This window comes from Culex pipiens, chromosome 2 (assembly GCF_016801865.2).
Source record: "Culex pipiens pallens isolate TS chromosome 2, TS_CPP_V2, whole genome shotgun sequence".
Lineage (NCBI taxonomy): Eukaryota > Metazoa > Arthropoda > Insecta > Diptera > Culicidae > Culex > Culex pipiens.
In genome coordinates, this window is record NC_068938.1 from 57,270,193 (window position 1) to 57,292,295 (window position 22,103).

The following is a 22,103-nucleotide window of genomic DNA, read 5'->3' on the forward strand; positions in this document are numbered from 1 at the left end:
TAATTTGATTCGCCACCCAGCCAAGCTTAACTCCAAACTTTAGAGTGTTAGAACTAGTATTGGAAAACGGAAACTTTTCCCCCGGCCGATGGACGGCACCAGCTGGGCACTCGATGTTGCGAGGCGAAAGCTTTCAAGAGTTTTGGAATTGATTCGAGTTCGCCAAAGAGACTGATCGTCTAATTCGACACGCTTCGACAAAAAAGCAGAAGGAAACCCCTCACGAAACATGAGCTTTTTTCTTTGTATCTCCAACTGTACAAAAGGATATTGGATATTCCACTGGAACATGTGTGTGTGTGCGGGCACAATAGGGCGCACGTAGTTGTAAACTTTGATAAGTTCGTTATCGGGACAGAAGAAGAACAAAAAAAAAGCTCAAGGATTCGTGCCAAAGCCACTTTTCCAATCGTGCTTCCTCAGTAAGAACCACCCCGAAAATGGGGTTGTCTTTGGAAGTTGGACAAGACTCGGCGACTCGAAAGGCCAACAACACGATGGCTAATTTGGTTCAGCCAATTGGGTTTCATGCATATTTTAACACGCATTTGGACGGATGAAAGTTAAATCCATGAGAATTAAGCAGGTTGTTGAAAGAGTTTCGTTAGAATGAGTGAGCAATTTGAATAATTGAGCTGTATCTGTGGAAATTGTTACAGTTTAAATAATTAACAAGTGCTATACAGTGCTGTACAGAACGTTCATTGTTTTAAGTACTATATAAAACTATTAAAAATTAATGAAAATAATGCAACCAAACTAAAAAAATCATGTAAAGTTTAAGTCTTAGAGAAGTACGGACCAGTATTTTGCAGAAGAGTTATGATTTTAGGATTTTGTACTCATTTTTTTTTCATTAGGGGAGTTGGGGGCGAGATGGCCACCCTTAGGTAAAAACTCATTTAAAATCAAAATAAATCTTTATTTTCAACTCCCACTTTGTACAGATCCTAGTTGGATTTCTCCTCCATAGAATTGGCCTAACTTGGTATCTTTAAAATAAACTTTTCTTTACTTTTTATAGATTTAAAAACAACTGTGCTTTTTCGATCCTTCCTCCTCTTGCGGGGGTATGACAACCAATGTTTTTTGCAACTTAGATAACTTAGATCAAAATTCATAAAAAACTAATATTTTTATTTGATACTGTTAAGGACAACAAAAAGCTTTAAGTAATATGATCCTAAATGTGTTTAAAAGACTTAATAAACAAAGCACCTTTTTCCAAATGATAAATATTACGTCACCCGCCTACCTTGCTTGGCCGTCTTACCCCACCCTACCCTAGTTTTTAAAATAAAATTTGCAATCGAAAAGTACTTGACACAAATTTTGATAAAGTGCGTTCTTTTCAAGATGAAGCCACTTCAAGTTTTATTTTATCTACAAAATTTAAGTTTTTCGTTTAAAAAAAATAGTGTCCATCACTAAAAATATTATTTATTGGAAAGTTCAGAAAATTTCCTAAAAAAATGTTTAAGGAACATTTAAGATTGGTTCTCTTCCTGCTGAGATACAGCGAATAAAAGAAAGAGAAACAGGAAAATTTTAGTTTTTAAGGTCTCGATCAAACAGCCTCCCATTTTAGGATGCCAGTATGTTAGCAACTAATGGTTTGATTTTCAATGTTAACAAATGATTTATGGCGAAATGGAACCCAAAATCGGACTTAATTGAACGCGGCTGGTTCCCTGGTATGAAAAATAGTGTTTCTTATGTAAAAAAACCCAGGGAATCGATTGGTGATAGTTTCATCCACCGCACAAAACGTCAAAGGGTCCATTTTGCCCCATTTCCCCTTTTTTTAAACATTTTTTCTTAAAAATCGGTCTGTATTTAGAGCGGTGGCTTTATGCAGCCATCCAAAATGCACTTAACTTATGTGAAAATGTCCCAGGAATTCAGGAAAAATAACCACTTGCACCGCAAAAATCGTCTAGGGTCCATTTAACCCCAATTTCGCTATAAAAGTATTTTTGGCCATTTTCATATGTTAGGTCAGATTTTAAAAATCTGAAAATATTTTTATCGTAAAGATCAGACAATTTTACATAAGAATGACGAATTGCACTTGATAGTTTGACACATTTATGTTGATAAAAATAAAAATTATGTAAAAGGCAGTTTATTCTGTGTTTGGGAAAATTTAGCAAAAACTGATTCTTCAATCTTTTTATTTAGTTTAATTTCTATATCAACATAATGTGTCAAACTATCAAGTGCAAATCGTCATTCTTATGTAAAATTGTCTGATCTTTACGATAAAAATATTTTCAGATTTTTTCAAATCTGACCTAATATGAAAACGGCCAAAAATACTTTTATAGCGAAATTGGGGTTAAATGGACCCTAGACGATTTTTGCGGTGCAAGTGGTTATTTTTCCTGAATTCCTGGGACATTTTCACATAAGTTAAGTGCATTTTGGATGGCCACATAAAGCCACCGCTCTAAAAACAGACCGATTTTTAAGAAAAAATGTTTAAAAAAGGAGAAATGGGGCAAAATGGACCCTTTGCCGTTTCGTGCGGTGGATGAAACCATCACCAATCGATTCCCCGGATTTTTTTACATAAGAAACACTATTTTTCATACCAGGGAACCAGCCGCGTTCAATTAAGTCCGATTTTGGGTTCCATTTCGCCCACTGTGCAACGGTTGTCCACGATCCATGCAAAAAAATTGTTTGTATGAAAAATGTCCACGAAGGGTGGGGGGTGGGGGTTTAAGATTTCCAAAAAAGTGTCCACGTGGTCTGTTGATGGTCCCTTAGGAAAATTTTGCAATCAGACTTTCGTTTAAAAAGGGCGTAATTTTAAATATAAACATAAAAAAATCGAAAACTAAATTTTTTTTTTGCAAAAAATCATTACTCTGCGGAAAAATGTTGGTCCACACTTCTATAAGGCTTGAAAGTTGCGGATTTTGCCCCAGAAAACAATAATAACATTAACATAAACATCATTAACATAAAAATACGGATTTTAAGGAATTGTTTTTTTTCTAATGTGATTAAATACAATATAAATAAGAAATGCCGTTTTTGATAGTTTATTTTAGATACTCAGATATATGAAACCAAGCGTATTATTACAGTATGTGACAAGAAAAATGGGAATTGACACCTCATGGCTCGATTCCATGACAAAATTAAGCATCTGTGCCAATTTTGAAGCCAAATCGGTTAAGGTTTAGGGGTCAATGTTGAAAGAAGAGGATTGCATAGGATTTTTTGAAAAATGTATGGAGAAAGGAAATATTTTCCCGGAAACTGACACAGATGCATCAACTCGAGCTTTTGCACCTAGATTTTTGCTAAAGCCATTTTATTATCATCCCAAATACGGGAACTATTGATATTACTTTTGATTCGTCTAAACTGCCCATGATCGCATAAATGTCCCATATGCATTTTCATCACTTTTGAGTTATTGATGCAGTTTGGTTCAAAATCGTGTGCTCTTTCAAAAGATAACTATAACATCCAGTACTTTGTTCTAGAAATCAGGAGTAAATCCAGTTTTTTCGTGAAAACTTAACACGTAGCCTTATGCGTGGGACAAACTTCAAATGCGTTTTTCTCAGCTTGCTGTTTTTGCATATGGGACATTTATGCGAACATGGGCAGTAAAGGATTGTCTACAAAATAATTTACAACAAAGTTTGACTATTTTTACAATCAGATTGTTGCAGGATTGGGTCCGTAAGATTGACAATTTTATAATAAGAAGATAACATATTGCTTGGTTGCTGTGCACCCATAATTTGCCTTAGGAATTGAGCCAAGGGGTAGTTTTTAAACATTTTTTTACCCTAATATAACCGCCTTAATTAGGAACCACAACGTTAAAAGTGTTTGAAATGTATTGATAAGACATCATGATTTGGTGGAAAAAAAAATAAGTGGGATGAATAGGGTTTACCCGGTTTACCATACGCAATGCAACCGAAAAAATCTTGTTCTGAATAATTTATGTATAGTCATCCAATTAGGCCTATGAGCAGTTCTCTACGGAATCGGTCTTTTTCTTTAATTTTAATTTTTGTATTTTTTAATCCGGCTGAAAATTTTTTGGTGCCTTCGGTATGCCCAAAGAAGCCTTTTGCATCATTAATTCGTTCATATAATTTTCCATGCAAATTTGGCAGCTGTCCATACAAAAATGATATGTGAAAATTCAAAAATCTGTATCTTTTGAAGGAATTTTTTGATCGATTTGGTGTCTTCGGCAAAGTTGAAGGTATGGATATGGACTACACTGAAAAAATTATACACGGTAAAAAAAATTGGTGATTTTTAATTTCACTTTTTGTCACTAAAACTTGATTTGCAAAAAAAACACTATTTTTAATTTTTTTAAACTTTTTGATATGTTTTAGAGGACATCAAATGCCAACTTTTCAGAAATTTCCAGAATGGGCAAAAAATCTTTGACCGAGTTATGATTTTTCAATACAGATTTTTTCAAAAAATCGAAATATTGGTCGCAAAAATTTTTCATCATCAGTTTTCGATGTAAAATCAAATTTGCAATCAAAAAGTACTATAGTGAATTTTTGATAAAGTGCACCGTTTTCAAGTTATAGCCATTTTTAGGTAACTTTTTTTAAAATAGTCGCAGTTTTTCATTTTTTTAAATTAGTGCCCATGTTTACCCAACTCTGAAAAAAATATTTTTGAAAAGCTGAGAAAAATCTCTATATTTTGCTTTATTACAGTTGCCAAATTTGTATTGAAAATTATATGAGTGAACTAATGATGAAAAATGGCTTCTTTGGGCATACCGAAGGCACCAAAAAAGTTTCAGCTGGATTCAAAAATACAAAATTAATCGAATGACCGAAATCTCAGAGAATTGCTCATATGCCATCATATTTAATATTGTTTTTATATTCAGCAATTCCCCACGAAAACAGCATTCGAAAAAAAAGTTCTCTGATTGGGCTCAAAATTTTTCTGGGGAATCCTTGGCCGAAATAATTGGACCCGTTTGGCCATTAGGGTGACCTATGCCGTGTTAGGGTGGTCCAAAAGATGGACATTTTCGCTGATTTTCGCAAAAACCACATTTTAAAAAAAAAAATCATAACTCCGCACAATTTCAACCGATTTTAGCTGTATTGTGTGCAAACGAAAGGGTATTAGATATGCTTTTAAGGAAAAATAGTTCAAAGTTCTCATAAAAATGTTGAGCCCAGTCGGAGAACTTTTTTTCGAATCATGCTGTTTTCGTGGGGATATGCTGTATATAAAATTTTATTTCTTGTATGTTGACTTAATTAGTCTTGCTTTAAAAATTTAACAAAATTCTTTATTTGACCTATAATTGTGTCAATGATACATTTATAAGTTGAGTTAATAATTTTCGTCTGCCCGTCCATAAAAATGTAGCAAAGCATCTTCTTTCTTTTTATTTGAACTGTTTTTTTAATTATTAGTACCAACAAACATTAAACATTATAATAAATTTATGAATCCTAGATTTTAAATTCAAACATTAGATATAGGCAATGATTTAAGACATAAATCCCACTAAGTTCAAACTCAAAGCTATGTTCATCAAAAGGATTTTTAAATCCTTCAATAACTCGTACACTAGCTCCTCCGGCCCCCTTCAGACATAAATTATTCACACTCGGTGTGACATCGATTGACCCAAAAGCTTCCCAAAAAGGAGCAGGATAGCAAAAATCACCCGTACCAAATCCGAAACCGTTTTCGGAAAAATCGAGAACACCCGGTCCCGCATCTATCAATAATCGTCGTCGCACCAAATTGAATGGTTTATGGCCACTCCTTTTGACTTTCGGCAGGATTCAAAGAAAAAAAAAAGAACAGACGATTCCAGCTTCTGTTTGGATTGTCGGAGCAAATTTTGCCACCCCAAAGAGCAAATCGCGACGCCGAAAGGAGGAAAACTGTTGCGAGCGAATACTTTTTCACCGGATTTTCCCGCCGTTCGGTTTTCCTTTTGCCGCCTTTTCCAACCAGTAATTCCCAAATCGCCAAGCCTTGTGCTGCTTCACTGTTGTGTGAGCTTTCGGTGAAAAGTGAGGAAAGAAATCGTTCCTGTTTCTTCGAGGAGCAACTTTTTTTTGGCTCCTCAAGTCGTGTTCTTTCAGAAATCGTCGCCCATTCGTTGACGTCCCCCTCCCCGGAGGGTTGTTGGGTGCAAATGCCATCCAGCCAGCACAGATAATGTAAATATATGTCGACAATTTACGTCGGAATATATCATCAAATGTGACGCGTACCATTAATCATTGGCGAGAGAGGCAAATTTTGCTAGCCGAGAGTCATGTATCACCCGAAAGTGCTAATGTGTCAAAGTCGGGGAAAAGGTTAGAAAGAAAAAATCGCTTTAGTTTGGAGGTAGGAAAGAGCAGGAATTATGCCAAAAGTGAATATATATTTGATGGGAAATGGACGTTGATGGCATGAAATTTGATCCAAAAACTGATGTTTTTTTTGTTGTTGCAGAATTACAATGCATCGACATGTTCAGGACAGTGCGATATTAATTTCAATGTAATTAATTGATATTGAACAATGTGTAATACAAATTATGTTCCATTTAATTGCACCCTTGTACCAACAGTTCTAACGATATCGAATTACTTCATTCGTGGATTCGTGAATGTTCTGATGGCTTATTAACGATTTCCCGGAATATGGATAAGTTGGAGGAAACCTCTAATATTTATTTATTTGCTTTGAAACATTGTTCAATATGCTGTTTAAATATAAATTAGAAATTATCTTGACTTATTTGAATAGTTGAAGAAAAGGTTAATTAAATTGTTCTAAATTTTCATTGTTTCTTTAGAGAAATGGATTGGCAGGTTGTTTACAATCCATGCTTTTTGAAAAATATTTTTTTTTGTAAACTAAATGTAAATTTGAAGACATTTTTTATTTGCCTTTTGAGTTTTATTTTTTTCCTCAAAATTTAATGATTGCTGCTCCTACTAAAATGCAGTTAATTCTGAACAAATTTTCTGAGCCATGTGACCTTGGTCTACATTTTTTATTATACAACGCTTCCCACGCAACGAGTAAGGTACTTTAAATGAAGTCATTTGTTCGTCAATGGCCCGCATGCCTATCTGTTACCAGTAATGAGCATCATTTGAAATTCATCACCTGTCAAGCAGGGTATTTCCCTCCTCCAACCTATCCAATCAGAAAAGCGCTCCCCCTTCTTTTTTTCCGGCTCAAGAGACCCCATTCCAACCCGTTCACCACGTATCACTACCGTCACGTTATTAATTATTCATACGAAAATGCTGCGCGATCACACGGCTAAGCATCGGTATACAGTCGAATTTTCACGTGCACGCCAGGCAGGCTGGTTGTGGGCTCGTTTAGGTAATTGATTAAAAGTAAACAAATTTCAAAACGATGGGGGTGGTACGGAACTTTTGCGAGCTACCGATGGTCGTCATGGGACGTTGTAATGAGTCCCCCCCCACTGGTGGGACTCTATTCTGGGTAGCGAATAATTACACCGAACGGATTTAGCCCGCCCACGAACGACACGTGGTGATGAGTTAATTGAACTTAATTTAACTTTGACCTGGCTGTGCACTCTTGTAACATGAAGTTTTTGATTTATTTTGGGGAAATTGAAGCGTTTCTTATGACTTTAAAAATTTAGAAAACAAAGGACGCAATAGTTAAAAAACATGTTGAAGATTTTAAAAATACAGAGAAGTCTTCTTAAGTTTTTTTTTGTAGTTTTTGATTGAATGAAGCTTTGCGTTCCATCATCTGGGGCTGAATCGGAACACATGGGGTGAATCGGGACAGCAGTAGCCATAGTATGATATTTGTGATTGGTTTCAGTTAGAACAGACATCCCGGATAAAAAATTACCATTTGATTACCATATTGGATCATACAATGACACTTTGAGAAATGGTAACTATTTGTGAAATCGTTTTTCAATTTCCCAAAATTAAAATTTAACTATATTAAACTATTTGTGAACTGTTTGATTTAAGGTTACTTTTTGCCAAATAGTACTTAAACCATTTATTTACCATACAACAAACAGTTTTTTGACGAAAATAGTACTGAGTTTTTTAAGGTTACCATTGCTAACCACCCTTATGCCAGATGGTTAAACCATTTGTGAGATAGTAAAAATTCATGCCAACCATATAAATACCATTTCTAAAATAGTAGTCAAACATTTTTGGAAATGGTAGTAACAATATAGTTTAAAGTTCAATTACCATATGAAAAAAAGTTTTTATATGGTACTTTTTTATGCGGGATAGAACCTCGACAATACTACATCGGCTTCCAGCATTTAATGATATTCTTTTCAATGACCAATGAAGTAATTTTAGATCATTGTTTTTGTTAATTCTTTCTTTCTTGCAGCTTCAAGCTGTGCGGTCATTCGCTGCTCATTTGGATTATTGGTTCGTGCAAAAAAGTCTCCATACAATTTTGACAACCGGCATTACAAAAAGGCTATTGATCTTCTATTCAAACAAGAATCTTGAAATTTCTTCGGAAATGTTTTAGGTCAGTTACACTCTTAAAAAAAAATACCGTTTTCTATTGGACTTTTTACTCAAACAATAATTGAATCACTAAAATTAATTCAATTATTGTTTCGCATTTGCACTCCATTCGAATGCGAATGCGAAACAATAATTGAATCTTTTTTGGACATGTTTTATGATGATAATTTTATTTTGCATGGTGTTAAATTTTCGTAAAAATATACATTTTTGAAAAATGATGAAAATAGATGAATAAATTTCGATGAAAAGCACCATTTTCAAGTTATAGCCACCTGCAATTATTTTTTTTGAATGAAAATATTTGTTTTGCTAATACATTAAGTCTTACCGGCGACTCTACATCACCAGCAACTATGAGTCGGATTTTCAATACAGTCAAGACTCTATTATCCGAAGGCCTTGACAGAATTTCACTTAGGATAATCGATTCACGATCTTTTTTTTTTGCAATTCCGTCGTAAAACTTCTTGCTTTTCCTGTCATACTCGAACGCACTTGTTTTGAAAAGTAATACTTTTTAACATATTTTTGATCTAAACGGTGGATTGACTAATTATATATGAAGATTTGACTTACAATTCCATTCAAAGGGTGTTTTTTTCGGAATTGCAAAAAATGTTGCATGGAACTCGTTGCAAAACTAGATATTTTCAGCACGAGCCGTACATTTATCCAACGAGGTTCACCGAGTAGCATAAACTACTATTTCGTTGTCTTATTTCTGGCCATTGAGCATAAGTAGGACTCCTGAACTACTCTAAAGTCATTTATAATTTTTAAATTCAATATGGCGGCCAAAATAACAGTAATGATGAATTGTAAAAAAGCATTTTTTAATTTAATGGCAACCAACAATTCAAATTTGACTAAATTGGGCCGCAGAACTCAGATTTGATGTTTTTAACAAGAAGATAGAAAAATACGAAACAAAATAGTTCTTGATTCGATTACCGGAAGTTCCATACAAACCTTCGGATAATTGAGTCTGAACAGTATCGAAAAGCAAAAATCGGTAACGTTGTTTCAAAAAAAAAAAAAAAAAAAAAAACTTTAAAGAGTTGTTTCTTAGAATTCATTGCAATGCATTGGACCAAACTTCAATTTTCTTTCGATTTTTTTCACATAATGTCGCTATCTTGTCGCACGTGCACTCTGGGCCAAATTGAGTTAAGAATCGAAAAAAATCGTAATAAATACCCCCTGGCTCGATTCTTTAGGTAAAAATAAGAAACTGTGCCAATTTTAAGCCAAATCGGTTAAGGGTTAAGGGTTGCTTTTTATAGTTGAAGTTTGCATGGGAAAATTCAAAAAAAAAATGTATGGGGAAAAGCAAAAATTTCAAAATTCCACCAAAAGGTGGCGTTAAATGTGCCGAATCATTCTCAAGTGTATAATTCTTATGTAAAATTTTACGACAAACAACTTTGTCGAAGATTGCAAAACGAGTTAATCCTGACGAGTTATTAACAATTTAAAATAAACCTTTTTGTATGAAAAGTTTTTTTTTCGACAACTTCAACGATAACCCTTAACCGATTTCGCTCAAATTTTTCATAGTTATCTATATTTGCCTAAGGAATCAAATCAGGGTATTTTTATTGTGATATTTGTTATCGCTTAATACAATTTTGAACTTTTTGTTTACCTATTATAACAGCCAATGTCAAGTGCATAGCCAAAAATCTACAATCAAATTCAACCTTCCGGTCCCGGTTTTCATTCACTGCGCGCTGCGGAACTGTTTCCGCCCGACCTTGGCAGAAGATTTCCGCCCCGGATGGATGGGTCCCTCACGCAAGGATTTCGTGGCCTTGGCTGGTTCCGCGCCATCCTGCTCTTTAATCGCTCACTCAGCACGACTCCTGGCGCCGCCCGCACCGATTCGCATCTTCCGAGAAGTGGTTATTTTTTTGTCTTTTGAAGAAATCTTTTCTTCAGTAGACGTCGACTGTTGAAACTTCTGGCAGTGATGGGAAAGAAAAATTAGAATGTTTGTTATTGACGAAAAAAAAATAGTGTGATATCTAAAATTTAGGAGCTTCATTATTTTCAAGTTCCGTCATCAGGGGTGACATTGGGTCATACAAATTTCCACATTTATGAAATTTTGCTTCCCACAGCTATGCTATCATATTTTGCAGAATTTAAGGAAAATTCACTCTGTGGGGCCAAGTCCGCCGGCACGCTTTTATACCGCCAAACTTGGCCGTTCGCAGAGAGATTTTTCCCGCCATTTTTTGCTTTTCCATTCTTATGATTTGAATAAAATTTATTCGCATTGTGAGACATAAAGCGACTTTATGCTTCCTTAGTGCCCGTTCCCGGGATTATATTAAAACGAGTAAAGCAAAAATTATATAAAAAAAGAAAGCGAGTCCTCCCCCAAACAGTCAGTCATCAGTTTGCAACACTTTCTTTGATTTGGCACCCACTCCAACGCGTTTTCAGCCCCCCACTTTTTCTGCCACCCCTTTTCCTCGCCGCCATCATCTTCATTATGTTTTCCACGCTTGAAGTTTACTTGCCAGTCAGTTTTGCTCGTGCCCAACTTGGAATTTTTCATCACTTTTCCCTCTCCTTTTTTCGCGATATTCTTTTTTGGCTTAAATTTCGCCTACGCGAATTTTCCGCACACTGGACCAGTTTTGGGAAACAGCTTTGAAGCGAAATTAAAAGTGCTCTAGCTCGCTCGGCAGTGGTGCACTGGTTGGCTAGGGATTTGCACTCGGGCTTGGAAAAGTTGCCGAGTGGTGGTGGCAAATCAGGGGAAAATTGATAACTTAATTGAGTTATTGCAAACTGGTGTGATTGAGTGAGTTGGTGCGTGTGTGCGAGAGAGAGAGAGAGAGGGAATTGGTGGAAGCTGATCGACTTATCGAAATTGAACCGGACTGTTGTCATGGGAAAAATCTAATTTTAAATCTGGGAGATATTAAAGCTATCGATGGGATGCTTTTAAGCTTGTCAGCGCAATGGAACCACGAAAATTGTCGTCCATTAAGCAGATTATGATACAACTGACTGTTGTAATTATGATCTATTATAACTGACAACGCTTTCAGAAAATGGAACTAAATTTAAATAGTACAAACTAGAGGTGGGCAAGAAAAGATTGAGCCGTTCAAAGAGCCGGTTCACAAAAAAGAGCGAACGAACCATTATGTAGCTCTAAAAAAAAGAGCCACGGTTCTTTTTTAGACTCCGGTCTTTTGAAAGAACCATTCCAAGATGGAATGATTTTTAAACTTGTGTCTATTTTTATGTTTATATTATTCATTGAATTTCCAACAAATTGTAGCATTTTTTTTTATTTAAAGTGCAATTTCAAATATTTTAATATTTTTAAATATTTAAAATTGTCCCAAGATGTACTTTTTCAAGTACTTTAGTAACGGCAGGTTAAAGAGAGGCTTTTTCCCGACATCTTGAGAGCTGAATCATATATTTAGGGGGTCTATTGGAACTTTCTCATCAATATATCTGGAGTTTTTGTTTTGAAAAGGTCCAATAAGCCAAATTTCCAGTTTTTGCTTTTTGGATGTTTTTGAAACCGCCTTGAGTCAGGGGTATAAAAAACACCCAAAAAGCAAAAACTGAAAATTTGGTTTAACCTTTGCAAAAAAACGTAGGATATATTGAAAGTCTGTAAATAGTATTTTTGCCAATATTTGACACCTAGTATTCTTTGAAATTTCTAAAGTGAATGAAAATATCAACAGAATAATAAAACACCTTCCATGAACAACTGATCGTACATTAACGTTTTACCTGAATACAAATTTGAGCATTTCAAATTGCTCAAAATAGAAAATTTCACCAAAAATCTACTGAATGGCTCGCGACATTTTAGAAAAAAAACCTCTTGTCCGATTAAACTCTAGCAGATATACAGTTTATCGATAAAATCGGAATGTAGAGAAGAGTTTGCAGAATATAAGCTCCAATTGAAATATCAGCATTTGTCAAGGCTTTCAAATTTAGCAGAAATAAACACAATCGTGAATGGCAACTTTCTCCAAAATCCAGTATTCAACTTTGGGTGCTAATTATTCGAACATTGAGGTTCGAGTAAAGGTCTTGACCGCCAAGATTTAATGTTTTGAAGCGAATGTTCTCGTTTTTGGTTTTTTTTTCAAAATAATTAAGGTTGGTTCAAATTTTATTTAACCCCCCCCCTTAGCCTGAAAAATCAGTGGCCAAAAAATTTTTTTTTTCAAAAAACTTTACAATTTTATTGAAAATTTAAGTGGAATCAGCTGAAATAAATTTTAAATGCATTCCCCTGCATTCAGAAATATTTTCAGCATGTTTCGGGTGATTTATAAATCATATGTATTTTTGAATTTTTTTTTTGTTTCCGCAAAAATTTACATTTTTTGAAAACTAATGATTGCAAAACAACTGAACTAGTGTAAAATGCATTTTAAAACACTTTTTCCATGATAATGTTGAAACTTTGGCTTTTTATTCCTACATTTATATTTTTTTAGTTTTTTGTCCCCCCCCCCCCCTCGACCCCGGCCAGAGCTGAGGGACAAAAACTTTGAAAAATATTTACATTGGCCTAAAAAAACTAAAACACCCACATCATTCCAAGCATCATTCTTAAAAAAAGCATTTTCATCAAAATTTTCAAAAAGAGCGAATTAGCCGTTCAAAAGAGCCGCTCTTTTTAATGAACGAACGAAAATGAGCGGCTCCGAAAGAAGAGCGATTTTGCCCAACTCTAATCTGTATAGCGGAGTTATAATTATCGAGAGAGATATGAAATTTTAGGAAAGTTTAATTTTGTAGAAATACTCAATTTATCGAACTAAATAAAACTCGTTGGATAAATGTACGACTCGTGCAGAAAAAAAACCTTCTTTTGCAACTTGTTGCATAAACCACTGTGAGCGTGGTCTATAAATTTTCTTAAAAAAATATCCGAACTTTGCGTATATTTTTTCCGTAGATATTCATGAAATTGATTAAAAATTCCATTATTAAGATACAGATTTTCAAGAATTGAGGTACTCTTTTTATGCACAGGAATTTGGGAAATTTGCTTTAAAAATCATGTTTTTTTTGGACTTCATATAATATCAGTGCATAAGGTATACATTTGCATCAAAACACGCATAGATTTAGGTTGAGAAAATTACGCGTTAACTTGTGTTTACTTTGATCGGGGTTTCATTTGATTAATCTCTGTGAAGTTTTTTTGTTTGTCGGTAGTTGTCAATTTCGTACGACGAATCGCCGATGAAAATGGTTGCTTTTATCACTCAAAAAGTTTAATAAAAATATACAAAAACATACAAAATATCACAGTAATGGTGGAGAATTGCTCTTCTTTAAATGCACGACTTTTGTTTTCAGAAAAGCAGGAATTCAGGAAGTGAGATGTATCTATCACAAAAAAGCACAACACACGCGTTTCCATTCGTTCTGATAAATCTTCCTAAATATATTGCACCAACTTCTTGTAAAACAGGTACTTACGGAGACAATAATGGAGTGAAAAATTGAAATCATCCGCAAAAATTTCCCGCAAAACAGCCTCTCCATGGGCTCACACCAAAGTCGGTCCGCTCGAGTTATTCATTCTTTTGTACCCCGGCGCTTATTTATGCATTCATTTATTTGGAAAAGTTTCTCCCCGGCTTTTCTTCACCAGCCAGTCCTTTCGGCAAAGAAAAGTGGGGAAGCTGTCGCGCGCATCTTTGTCGGTGTGTGCGCGTTTGGAAAATGATAGTTGGTACGTATTTTTCCCGCTTTCCCTTCGGGGGGAAAAAATGAAAACTGCCTTGCATACTTTTATTACAATAGTTATGGTGCGTCGTTTCGTAAGGGTTGTGGGTGTTTATTGTGTGCACGTCCTTTTGCTGGAAAATGGCAAACGTCTTGGAAGGAAATTGTTCCAATAGTTGCAACCTTTACTCTCTACCATTCTAAACTACTGAGGCTAAGTGTGTGAGTAAGCGTATATTAGAGTTTGGAAAGAGTTTCCACCGCAGCATCGCAGCATATCCAACCCCTTTTAGCTGAGGCACTCTACTAAGTTGGGTGGGAGTAGTTTCGTAACGATGAGTGTGTTTGTGTGAGGGTGCACGCTAGAATTTATATTCAATTCACTCAATTTATTCGATAGTAGTAAGGAGAGATTCCTGGGCAAGGAAGCGAAGGGAACGGAATGGCACGTGGAGTTTGGTTATGCCATAACGACTTCTTAAATGGAGAACAGCCAGGGAAAAGAACACTCTGTGCGATGTGAATGAGTGTGTTGGTGTGTATGTGCAATGCACACACATACAAACACACATTCCAATTGAATAGGGCGATGCGATAAAGTTGTTAGACCTTTGCCTCAAGTTTATCAGCAACTTTATCGGAGTGGAATTTTGAGAAGAGGGCGGTGAGGGAGCTGGAATCGTGGTAAGAGTTTGAGCGAGATATTGAAGCTGTGGGAAACCCGAAGGAGCAACTTTGAGATGTCTTCCGGTTAACTTTTAATATCGATGGTGTATTATGATGGGTTTTATTTTTCTTGCTGGATTGAGTTGCATTTGTGCAATATAATTTGTTTTAGGAACTTGAAAATCTTCGATGGCACTTGACGAATGTATAATAATCTGAAGCTTATCTTACATTTTTTATGTGTTTGATTATTGCAGTCTTTAAAATACTTGGTAAACGAAAAATCGTTCATTCTACAAGGTTTTTATTTAAAAGGTGAGCAATTTTCAACGAAATCGGTATTTAATTTTATTTTTTGTATTTTTTAATTCGGCTGAAACTTTTTTGGTGCATTCGGTATGCCCAAAGAAGCCATTTTGCATCATTAGTTTGTCCATATAATTTTCCATACAAATTTGGCAGCAATCGAAGCAAAAATGATGCATGAAAATTAAAACATCTGAATCTTTTGAAGGAATTTTTTGATCGATTTGGTGTCTTGGGCAAAGTTGTAGGTATAGATAAGGACTAAACTGAAAAAAATTATGCTCGGTAAAAACATTTTTGGTGATTTTTAATTTCACTTTTTGTCACTAAAACTTAATTTGCAAAAAATACTATTTTTTCTGGAATTTTGAGAAGAGGGCGGTGAGGGAGCTGGAATCGTGGTAAGAGTTTGAGCGAGATATTGAAGCTGTGGGAAACCCGAAGGAGCAACTTTGAGATGTCTTCCGGTTAACTTTTAATATCGATGGTGTATTATGATGGGTTTTATTTTTCTTGCTGGATTGAGTTGCATTTGTGCAATATAATTTGTTTTAGGAACTTGAAAATCTTCGATGGCACTTGACGAATGTATAATAATCTGAAGCTTATCTTACATTTTTTATGTGTTTGATTATTGCAGTCTTTAAAATACTTGGTAAACGAAAAATCGTTCATTCTACAAGGTTTTTATTTAAAAGGTGAGCAATTTTCAACGAAATCGGTATTTAATTTTATTTTTTGTATTTTTTAATTCGGCTGAAACTTTTTTGGTGCATTCGGTATGCCCAAAGAAGCCATTTTGCATCATTAGTTTGTCCATATAATTTTCCATACAAATTTGGCAGCAATCGAAGCAAAAATGATGCATGAAAATTAAAACATCTGAATCTTTTGAAGGAATTTTTTGATCGATTTGGTGTCTTGGGCAAAGTTGTAGGTATAGATAAGGACTAAACTGAAAAAAATTATGCTCGGTAAAAACATTTTTGGTGATTTTTAATTTCACTTTTTGTCACTAAAACTTAATTTGCAAAAAATACTATTTTTTCTGATATTTTTAAGCGGACATCAAATACCAACTTTTCAGAAATTTTCAGAATGGGCAAAAAATCTTTGAACGAGTTAAACAATTTTGAATCAATACTGATTTTTTCAAAAAATCGAAATATTGGTCGCAAAAAATTTTTAACTTCATTTTTCGATTTGAAATCGAATTTGCAACCAAAAAGTACTTTATTGAATTTTTGATAAAGTGCACCGTTTTCATGTTATAGCCATTTTTAGGTAACTTTTTGGAAGTTATCTTTTTATCAAGTTTTTGCTCAGTTATTCATTTTTTAAAATAAGTGCACATGTTTGCTCACTTTCGATTTTTTTTTTTTGAAAACTGGGAAATTCTCTATGTTTTGCTTTTTTGAACTCAGTCAAAGATTTTTACCTGTTCTTGAAATTTCAGAAAAGTTGGCATTTATGTCCCCTAAAACATATCAAAAAATACAAAAAAATAAAAATAATGTTTTTTTTTGCAAATCAAGTTTAGCGACAAAGATTGAAATTAAAAAACACCATTTTTTTTACGGTGTATAATTTTTTTTTCAGTGTAGTCCTTATCTATACCTACAACTTTGCTGAAGACACCAAATCGATGAAAAAATTCCTTCAAAAGATTCAGATTTTTGAATTTTCATATTCAATTTTTGTATGGATAGCTGCCAAATTTGTATGGAAAATTATATGGACAAACTAATGATGCATAATGGCTTATTTGGGCATACCGAAGGTACCAAAAAAGTTTCAGCCGGATTAAAAAATACAAAAAAAATGAATGACAGAAATCTCAGAGAATTGCTTAGGTCCATTTTTTTTTTATTTCCCCTTACTTAAGGTGGTTTTAAAATTATCCAAAATGCAAATCCTACATGAAAATAAAGTTTATTGGACCGTTAAAAAAAACTTTCTTTATATTGGCAAATCCATTCTAAATGGTTTGAAGCAACGGTTCTTTTCAGAAATAAATATTTAAATTTAAAAAATAGTTAAAGATGCTATTTTCGTTTTGTATTAAATAATTCAGACTTATTCACTTGTTAAACAATTTATTTGGCTGTGTTTATTTGTTACCATTTGACATTTTATTGGCCATATGAACAATGCAAGAAGTAGAGAAAAGCCATTTGAAATTGAAACCAATTGGGGCTTGCACCAATCAAGCAAAAAACGATAGACAATAGCTTTAGTGCATGGACTAGTACATTTGATTTAAAATGGCTTTTCTCAAACATATATAGATTCTCTACTGAACAGTACCTAACCTTATTCCTCTTCAGTGGAGACAGGTGCTGTCAGAGCACTTGACGAAATGACTACACAGCAAAAAATCCGATGGTAAAATCGCATGCAAAAGCATGCACATCACCTTCGTCAAAATAAACACTTAATATTACACACTGCATGTACAATTTTTGCAAACACAAAAAAAAGTTGTAACCGACGGGATTCAAACCCAGCACCAACAGTAAGGACTGGCGCTTTAGCCCACTCGGCCATCAGACCGATGAAATGCTGTAAGGATACACGCATATATGAGCTTGACATTTCGGTCAAGTTGGTTTCCCATACTGATGGGCTACTTATTTCAGGATGTAAAATCACATAAAATTTCATAAAATAATGCAATATTTATTTTACACCCAGGCCTTTTACACGCAGTTGGATTACTAATTTTTTAGCTGTGTACATCCGAAGTCAAATTAAAAGTTAAAACTCGCACAAGACCTCGTCGCGACAGTCAACCAAGTACAGCTGAACCCAAAGCAAACGTTTAAGCGAACTTTTCATAAAAGTTAACAGAATATTTCCTGTCACATGGAGACACAAATAAGATATATTACCAGCAGCTCAACGGGCTGCTGGGTGTGTGCGAGTCTGAGTGTGACTGTGTTGGAAAAGTGCAGCATTGTGCAGATCCACATTTTCCAGCCCTCCCCCAGCCACCCCCGTTGCCACTGGGTCGCTTTTCCGACTTTTCGTGTCACTCGCCCAGCCGCTCTTTCCCCAGTTCAAAAAGCTCTATATGATGCAATTTTTTTTTCGCTCTCACACAATATTCTGTCATTTTTCGCCTGTGAACTCCCCCGCAAAGCGTCGCAATGTTCCCACTTTGTGAATGTTCTTCCTGTTCAGCTCGTTTTGATGGTAGTACCTAGTTCCCTTTTTTGAGTTGTTTTTTTTTTCTTTCTGGGATATTCCCACCCTGCCCCGAACTTCAATGGCTTTCACCCGCAGCTGCATAGTTCTGCAAAACGAAGTGCTGGGGCGCTGGAAGCGGAGAGAAGCAAATAAAACATCTGTACAAAACATACGTGCAATGTCATTGTGGGAAAGTTTTTCCATAAATTTGCCCCCGAGTGCAATAATGTATTTGAAGATGGCGCCACCTAACCTGCGGAGCTGCAAAATGAGTGGAACGAAAAAAGAAAAAAAAAAACCCGAGTTGCAAGAAAAAGCGTGGGAAAATATTTTTCAACTTTCCAACAGCTCGATCTGAGGGCAAAAAGTGTGGCTGTAAAAAGGGGACACGAAATTGGTTCGAATAATTGGACCAATTATGGTGCAGTTTTAACGAAGAGATGCTTCAAAATTAATAATTGAAATTTGTCGCATACTAACCTAGAGTGATGCCAACAATACGGTCTCGTTGCCCGGGAGAGTCAGAGATAAATAAACGTCAACTTTTTTCTTTCCAAAACCATCATTCAGCTGTTAAACATTCATTTTAAATAAATGGACCAATTTACTCGAACCACGTTTGAATTTTTGCAAAAATATTTTTCGGTTGGGAATTTTCTAAACAAATTTCACTTGAATTTTTAGAATAATTCACTGATTTAAAAAAAATGGGCATTGTATCTGCTTCTGCACCAAACTCCAATTATGTACAGATTTATAGCTTTTAACTGATTTTCAGCTTCAGCAAAAATCCGATGGTAAAATCGCATGCAAAAGCATGCACAATTGCACATCACCTTCGTCTAAATAAACACTTAAAATTACACACTGCATGTACAATTTTTGCAAACACAAAAAAAAACTGCAACCGGCGGGATTCAAACCCAGCACTAACAGTAAGGACTGTTAGGATAAACGCATATATGAGCATGACATTACGGTCGAGTAGGTTTCCTATACTGATGGGCTACATATTTCAGGGTTTAAAATCACATATAATTGCATAAAATAATGCAATATTTATTTTACATCCAAGCCTTTTACACTCAGCTGGATTACTACTATTTTAACTGTGTGATTATTATGGTTCTTAAATGGGTAATTCTCCGCCTTGACTATGTGACGTAAGCGCCATTACGAAGAAGAGCATTTTGAATTAACCGCCTTTAGTACATTGGAATCACTTTTTTTGAATTTTCATGAAAACTGTTTTGTTTTGCAAAAAATAAATCGATGTATTAATTTAAAAAAAATCTGTAAAAATTGTTTTCATCAAAGTTTTGAAAAAAAATATGATTTTGAATGGCGCTAACGTCACATGGTCGTTTCTATAAAAAAAAAATGATTTTGCTTGTAAATTGCTGTTATAAAACAACGTAAAATGTTTGTAACACAAATAAGCTGGCAGTAGCTCAAACAGTAATGTAATTAATAAAAATTAGTTTTCATAGGGAATTTTGAAAATTTGACATTTTTATTTTACTAAAATGGCAGTTTCTTGGCACTGAAGTGAAAAAAACTAATTATTCAAAAAGCAAAATTGTAAAGAAATATGTTACCAAATTTTTTTTTAAGTTGGGTTTTTGAGAGAAATTCGTAAAAATGTCAGGCATTGGCGTTGGACGTTGTTTCTGAGCCAAAAACCTATTGAAATCCGAATTTCGCCTGTTTTGGGACACACTACTCATGATGGTTGCAAGTAAACCCCTCATGTTTATACATACACATTTTTGTAATGACTACTTTGAAACTTTGGAAAACATTGTTAAACTCTTAAAAAAAATCCTGCAAAGTTAAAAAAACACGAATTTCAAAATGTAAAAAAAGTTCTAAATTATAAAATAACCCTTCTGGGTTATAGCAGATTGAAGAAAATGTGAAATTTTGACACGTTCCAATTTTTTTTTTCAGTTGAGTAATGCAAAATGGCACAAGTATTGAAACTATTTGGGATTTATTCGATGAAAAACACGCTTTTTCGGAATTCTGAGTACGTTATCAAATCGGGTGTCCAATTTTACATAAAAATCCCTTCGACACCAAATTTCCAAACAAATAAAGAAGGGGTCGTACCGCCACTCCGTCACGAGATATCGAAAAATCGAGCTCGGATCAAGGGCTTAAGTCACCCCTTAGGACAAAGTTTTACGCAAATCGATTAGAGGTCGGGGCATTTTTTCCGATTTTGTGTGAGTGATTTGTCGAAACCTTCCATAAAAATTGGTCTCAAAAAAATTCTGGAGGAAGCATTACAAAACATGAAAATTTTAATGGAAGTTAAATCGACTGAAAACAATTGCAAATATATTTTCTAGCTTTGTTTTTATTTTGTGAAATTCTGATGTACAGAACCTCAAAAAGCTATTTTTTCACCGAATTGTATTTTTTGTCCATACTCAGATTTTTTGAAAACTAATGGTTTTGAAACAAATGGACTGGTGTTAAATGATTTTCAAAACCCTTTAGTCATATAATTTTTTTAACACTGACTTGTTATTAAAATTTTCACAATTCAAAGGTTGCTGGTTCGAATTCCACGGCGGGCGCTCTAAAATTCTGTATATATTGGTATCCGGCGCCTTCACTCCGTGCCATACGCAAACTTGTAGGAGCCCAGGTTGATGAAGTCCTTGTTGTTGAAAAGATGACACTAGTGGTAGGTAATAGAAACAGTAGCCGACAGCTATAAAATCAACTTCGTTACTATAGTTCATAACCAAAACTATGCATTTTTCGATGCTGGTTCTATAAGAACTCAGAAAACGAGAACCCAATTTTGAGGCCATTCAGTTTCAAATGTAATTTCTAGCCTAAGTGGATCCTATTGACTTTCGTGATTCAGCCAAATTATCGAACACAAAACCGCAGTTAGTAGTAGGTTCGATTTCAGCCCAACCAAAGGACCAACACTGCTGGTTGTCCGTTTGTTAGTTCGTTATTTGACTCTGATTGAAGATAGCAAATTGCTGGAGTGCAAGTGATTTTTCGGAAAAGCCTCCACTTTCATCCGAAATTTCATGGCGCAACTGCGATATGTGGTGGTAGATCCTTTTTACGAGGGCTTTTCGGGCTAGGTCAATGATTTGGCAGCTTTTGGTAGATGCGTTTATTGTGGAATATTCTGTCAAATGACTGGTATTGGTTCAACGCTGATTTGCTTTGAAAATATTTTTGCTTCTGTAACAATTGAACAAAAAATAAAATATCTATCTATCTACATTTACATTGTAACTAAATTTCCCATACTTTGGTCGACAGATATATGCACTTATGCTGTTAGAAAACACTTTCCAGACGACTAAACATCAATTGCCACAAGAAAACATCTATGTTGCACAAAGTTTTCCTTTACTTTCTCATAAAAAAAAAAACCTCACTCCACTTATTTGGTGCAAATCCACTTTCCACGTACTTTTTATCCCACATTCACCTCAACTCGGTGGAAAAACTTGATCCCACACACGGATATGCACACAGCGTTCAAATCACTTTGGTCCAACTTTACCATTCGTCATCGACCGGAGCTGCTGCAGCGACCAAGGGGAAAACGGCCCAGGGAGTGAAAAAGTTTTACCCCTCAACCCCCATGCTCCGGTCCGCCGGCCTGCCAAAGTGGTGTGTCAATAACCTCAA